We start from the raw sequence: 6,500 nt of genomic DNA, 5'->3' as shown, positions 1-6,500 counted from the left end.
AGACATATATGCTATACTCTGGGGATACAAAGAAAGTCAAAACATAGTTCTTGATCTCAGGAGCTCAAGGCCTAATGAGGGAGACAACATGTAAACAACTATGTTCAAATAAGTTATAGACAGGACAAACTGGAGATGATCAGTCAGTTAACAAACATTTATTTAAATGCCTACTATGTACTAGGCACCATGCCAAGCTCTGTGGATACAAACAGAGGCAAAAAAGTCCCCGCTCTCCAGGATCTCACAATCTTATGAGCTTGCTATGGAGACAACAAGCAAACAGACATGTACAAACAAGTTATATACAGGATAAATAGAAAATAATTAAAAGAGGGAAGGCAAAGCACTAGAATTAAGCAGGGTTGTAGAATATGGGATTTTTATTTAGACTTAAAGGAGACCAGGGAGACCAGTAGGCAAAGATGAGAAGGGAGAACATTCTAGATATGAGACATACCCAGAGAAAGTGCGTGGAACTGAGAGATGGAGTGTCTTGTTTGTGGAACGGCAAGAAGGCCAGGGTCACTTGCCTGAAGAGTGTGTTTCTGAGAGGAGGATATAAAAGACTAGAAAGATATGAGGGAGCTAGGTTATGAAGGAGTTATTTGGGAAGATAATATAATTAAGGGGGATTGGGAAAAGCTTTCTGTAAAAGGTAGAATTTTAGTTGAGACTTGAAGGAAGTCAGGGAAGGTAAGGAGAGGAGATGAAGAGAGGAGAGTGTTCTAGGTATAGAAGACAGCTAGGGAAAATGCCCAGAGCTGGAGATAGTGTTCTGTTGGAGGAATAGCAAAGGGGCCAGGGTTACTGGATTGCAGAGTACTTGACAGGGAGGTGAAGACGTAAAGAAATGGGAAAGGTGGGAAGAACGTCAGTTGATGAAGGACTTTGAATTTATATTAGATTTGTTCTGCCTGGCCCTAGAGAGCAGAAGTAGGAACCATGGGTGGAAGATAGGAAGAGGCAAATGTAGGCTTGATGAATGGAGAAATTCCTAATGATTAAAGCTATTTAAAGGGCAGCTGGGTGGTGCAGTAGTTAGAGTACTGGGTCTGGAGTTAGGAAAATTCATCTTCCTGAGTTCAAATCTGGCCTCAGACACTTACTAGCTGTGCGACCCTAGGCAAGTCACTTAACTTTACCTCAGTTTCCTCACCTGTAAAATGAGCCAGAGAAGGAAATGGAAGAACACTTTGGTATCTTTGCCAAGAAAGCCCCAACTAGGGTCATGCTCAGACACAACTGAGCAACAACGGCAAAAGCTATTCAAAACTGGAATGGGCTGCCCTGTTAGAGTGTCCTTCCTCACTGGAGATGCAGAGTTCAGATGACCACTTTATCAGGCCTGAAAAGTGAATTCTGCATCACGCTAAATGCTCTGTGAGGTTCTTTCCAACTCTGATGCCAGGATGATTGGAAACAGAGAAACTTACTGTGTAATATAGGACTTGTGGGCACCTGTGTTGGTCTCCCCTTTTGATTGTGGTGCCATTTCGATCTTAGGACTGCCTACTGGCTCAAATACCTAATAAGTGAACTTTCTAAATAGAAATACTAGTGGGGGAAGATACAGCTTATAACAATTCTACCTAAGGCCAAGCAAGCTGAACTTTTTCACTGAAAATTCAATTTGCTATTTTCAAATTTGGATTTTTCTTATAGGCTTATTGAATAATACTTTCTATCTTTTCTTCTCTTGACTCCAGTCTCTTCTTCTTCTCTACTTGCTCCACCCCCAAAACATGCATGAAATTGGAATCAAAGTAGCACTGAATAGCTTGAGAAATTTAAACAACAGTCTTCCATTAGCAAATAATGGCAATAAAATAATAATATTAGCAAGAGAAGATGTGCTTTACAAGTATCATTGTGTTGGAGGTGCCAGTATCTGACCATGCGTAACCACCATTATGTGAGAAGTTGCCAAGATGTGATCCATATGAGTATAGCCAAATGTTAGACTAGACATGACTATGGCCTTTGGTGAAGTATATCTCCTTTAGTCACCACAACTTCTGTTTTATTAGCATAAATTTTAGCCATGACAATTTCATACAGAGTAAAAGCTTTCATTAGCTATTGGGGACTATTTTTCATATTAATGAGATTAATTTAATTAAATTAGTTAATGAGATTTTCCATGTGTCTCCTATGTCTTCCTATGAAATATCATTTATACTAATAAGTAAAATATTGTTGAAAATTTCATTCGTTTCATTTATTGAAAATATGAATAGTTAATGAGATTTCCTATGTGTTCAGAGTTTAGGGACACCCTATATGTGCTTAGTGTCTCACCCATGGCTAACTGGTTTATTACAAAGAGAAAAACCCTCTCATTGGGTGAGGTCATGATCATGGGCTCCAGAGTCTCTATTTAAGGAGGGTACTCAACACAGACTTCTTCCTATTTCCTGTGTTGCTTTTTGACTTCTTTGGATTTCTCTGTCATGCCCCTGAACCAGGTACATTTCCCTCTTCTCCTCATTTTCATCTTCCTTTCGTCCTTTGTCTTTTTCCATTATATCATAAATTCTCTGAATTTATGGGCAGGGGCTGTCTTTGTTTTAATTGGTATCCCTTGCACTTAGCAGTGCCCAGCACATAGTAGGCACTTAATAAAACATTTGTTGACTGATTGAAATCTAGTTAGCTAATATTCCATTGCCTCTACTTTTTTTCAGTGCTTGGACTGTGTGGATCTGGTTTGGTAGTCTTTGAAATCACCATCAGTAGCTACATGGTTTCACCAGAGGTGACTAGAGGAAGGCTTTTATATATGTTCATTTTATTTTGAGGAGGGAAGAAAAAGGTGAATACCTCTGCTTAATTCTATTCCTCTTGAGTTCTTGACTATTTCTCCTTTTTCAGGGGGCAGGGTGGTAGTGGTGATTAACTTGCTAGGACCTTGGTGTACAGCTTTTAGAAAGAACATTCTAGATTTTATTATGGAAGAGCAATAAGATGGATTTTTTTTTTATTTTAAAAAGAGCTTTGAGAAGATAACTCTGAGGTTCAATGAGTATTAGAACAGAATATACCAGGGGGTTATACCAAAAACCACTGTCCCATAACAGAACAACAGCTCAGACTAGATAGAAACCCAAGTTGAAGTGAGAGACGTGATGTGAGATAAAGGATGGAAATCTTAGGGATCTTTTAGTTTCTTACAATAGAAAGACCTTTAGTCAATCAATAGATTGTAAGATCCTTGTGGACAGGGACTGTCTCATTTTTGCCTTTTTTTCATAGTGTCTAGCACAGTGCCTGGCATGAAATAGGAACCTAGTAAATGTTCATGGATTGACTGATTAAGTAATACATCTAGAGTCCCATACTAAGCATTGGTGTTCCTGGTTGAGTGAAAGAAATATATAGATTCTGATTCTGACATACAACAAGTTAGCTATCACACTGAATTTCCAGCTAGAACTTCTAGGGTTCAAAATCTCTAGAAACTGTCACCTTTGTCCTGATGAGTCACAGAATCCAAAGATGGAAGGGACATCTGATACTTTCTGGTATGACCCACATCTAAACATCAACCTCCTCTACGATCTCCCTGATGAATGATTATCCATCTTCTACCTGATGACCTCCATTAATGGTGAACCTATTACCTCCAGCAGTAGCACATTATATGATTGAAGGGCGCTAATTGTTAGTAAGTTTTTCCCCTTATGGCAAGCCCTTTAAGTCTGAATATAACTTTCAGGGCAGCTGGGTGGTACAGTGATTGGAGTGCTGGGGCTGGAGCCAGGATGACTCATCTTCATGAGCTCAAATTATGCCTTGGACACTTACTAGCTGTGTAACCCTGGGCAAGTCACTTAACCTTGCTTGCTTTAGTTTCCTTATCTGTAAAATGAACTGGAGAAGGAAATGGAAAACCATTCCAATATATTTGCCAAGAGAACTGCAAATGGGGTCATTAACTGCAAATGGGGACATAACTGAGACTACTGAATGGAACTTTCACTGATTATTTCCCTTTTATTGTTTCCTTTTCAAAGTCAAGAAAGACAAGTCTAATGTCTTTTCTATCTGATAGGCTTTCCCATAGGTGGAGATAGTTATTGATCTAAGTCTTTTTTTTCTCCAGGCTAATGATCATCATTTTTTTTCCCCAATTGGTACGGTGTGGTCTACAGTCAATTCTGAAATTCCATTTCTTCAATGTTCTTCCTAAAATGTGACATCTAGAGCAGAACGAAATTCTCCAGAAATGATCTGATCAGATCATGAGTCAGATCAGATCAGAGTATGGCTGAACCATTACCTCCCTGATCACATTGGATCCAATGTGCTTCTGTTAATGTAGTCTAAGATCACATTAGCTTTTACAGCTGCTATGTGAACCTTTTGACTCCTATCAAGCTTGTAATATAACCTAACTTCCAGGGACTTTTCAAATGAACTACTACCTAGCCATACCTTTCCCATTAACTTGTTGATTTTTTGAACTCAAATGAAAGACTTTATATTTATTGTCATTAAATATAATCATATTAGAGTTTGTTCAGTGTTACATTCAGTAAATCAACTATCAAACTGGGTTCATAGAACAAAGGTGCAGAAATAATTTGAAGAACACTTAGAATAAGCAATACCTTTTGAACAACTTTGAGAAGTACTGTGGGGTTCAGAGAATGATGGAATGATAGGTGTGTGGTTGCTGAATAGGAGACAAATCAAGTAGGCAGGTGGGGGAAATGAAAACTTGACATCCCATGGAGAGATGATCGTTCCCAAATCCAAATGGGCATATGTCCACTGTTTTGTCTGCTTAAGATATGATTCAGTAATTCAAATTATTTAATAATATTTTGCAGAGCATTCTCAGTAAGTAGGAGAAAGGAGGGCAGGAGATATTAAGGGTACTAGGGTGGGCTTGGAGGTGGGCAGGTAAATATGCCAGTGTATACCTCCAAGACAGCTGAGTTGAGAGGGAACAGAATACAAGGGTTGGTTAGGTAAGAAGTAATACTTTATGGCCTGCTAATGAACTCCCTTATAGCACAACTCCCTTAAATTGTCTTTTCCTGTGATTAATTTTCATTCCCCTATCCCTCTTTAAGCAGACTGATGTTGATAGGGAGTGTCCTGTGTTGAATGAGTAAAAAGTACTAATGCATGTTCTATGAAGCCAGAGATAACCTCTTTCTAGACATGATAAATGGAACATTTACAAGTGAAGATATCATCAGGCACACTGACTGGTGTATGGCTCTTGCTTCAGAGATACAGGTCTAGGCTCTCTGCCTTTGCAGCATTTCATTCATGTGTTCTCGTGTTTCTCTCTGTCTCTCCCTCTCTCTGTCTGCCTGTGTATTTGTCTCTGTCTTGCTCTATCTGTTTCTGTTACTTCTCTTAAATTCTTTCTCCCACCCTTTCTTTGTCTCTATATCAGACCAGATTGAACATTTTGACTGAATTCATCTGTTAATTTAGTTACAAGTGAAAAGTCACTTTAGTTTACAAAATGTTAAGTAATCCATCTAACTGATCCCCCCCCCCCAGTCTTTAACTGGCTGATTTTTGACATATTATAATTCTCAGTTTTTCTTTCCCTAGTCAACAATGAGATAAACCAATGCATGTCTTGGGGAACCATAAGGAATACCAGTCATTGAGTTGCACATGATCAGTACCTGATCCCTTTTTGGTTTCCAAGAATATTCAGGTACTTGTGTAGGGGGCAGTGAGTTGTGTCTACTTATTATATGCTCAGATATGAGTGTTTGGAAGAAGAGCAGAACACCTTTTCTGGATGGGATTATATGCTCAATAATTCAACCCAAGGATGCCTTGATCCCAGACTTCTCAATTTCGACCCAGGCAACCAAACATACATAATAAAACCACCAGTCACTTGTGGCTGTTATTTATAGATATGTTTTCAGCAGGGGGAGGCTTCAGATAAAGGGAGAAGGAAGAAGCAAGCTGGCAGTTTAGCTGGGATTCAGAAAAAAAAAATGACCACAAGACATTCATGTGCATTTGCAAAAATATAGGGGTAGACTGGTGCTAACAAATTATTTACACGGCTCATTTCTTGCAGATGATCTCTTATGCTGGCAGAAGAAGACAGCAGTTATGGAAGCGGGGAAGGTCTCTCTCCCAGAACTGATAACCAAATAAAATACTGTTATATTTTCTGTCTAATAAGTACAAGAAGTTCCATAACTCCCTTGATTAAGCATATTATCCTTCTTCAGAAAGTCAGCTTGATTTATGCAAAAAGTGATTTGGGCATACTTTCCCTGGCCATAGAGATTTCATAACTTCTAGTGTATGTCTGGAAAATCTCCCCTCGTCCCGAGTCCAAACCAAATTAATGTCTTTCAGAGTGACCTGAGGAATTAATGAGGTTTTTGCCGTCAGTTCTACCCATCCAGGGTCAAGTAAATCATTTGCTGGCTCTCCGGTCACTGTTTTTTTGCTGTCTCTCTGACTCCATGTACAATGATAACAAACTTGCAGATGCCTTTGAAATA

Source organism: Petaurus breviceps, unplaced genomic scaffold, assembly GCF_028583685.1.
Source record: "Petaurus breviceps papuanus isolate PSGF00001 unplaced genomic scaffold, PetGlider_PUasm1.0 90702, whole genome shotgun sequence".
NCBI lineage: Eukaryota > Metazoa > Chordata > Mammalia > Diprotodontia > Petauridae > Petaurus > Petaurus breviceps.
The sequence above is the reverse complement of the archived record's forward strand: the minus strand, read 5'-3'. Positions refer to the sequence as shown.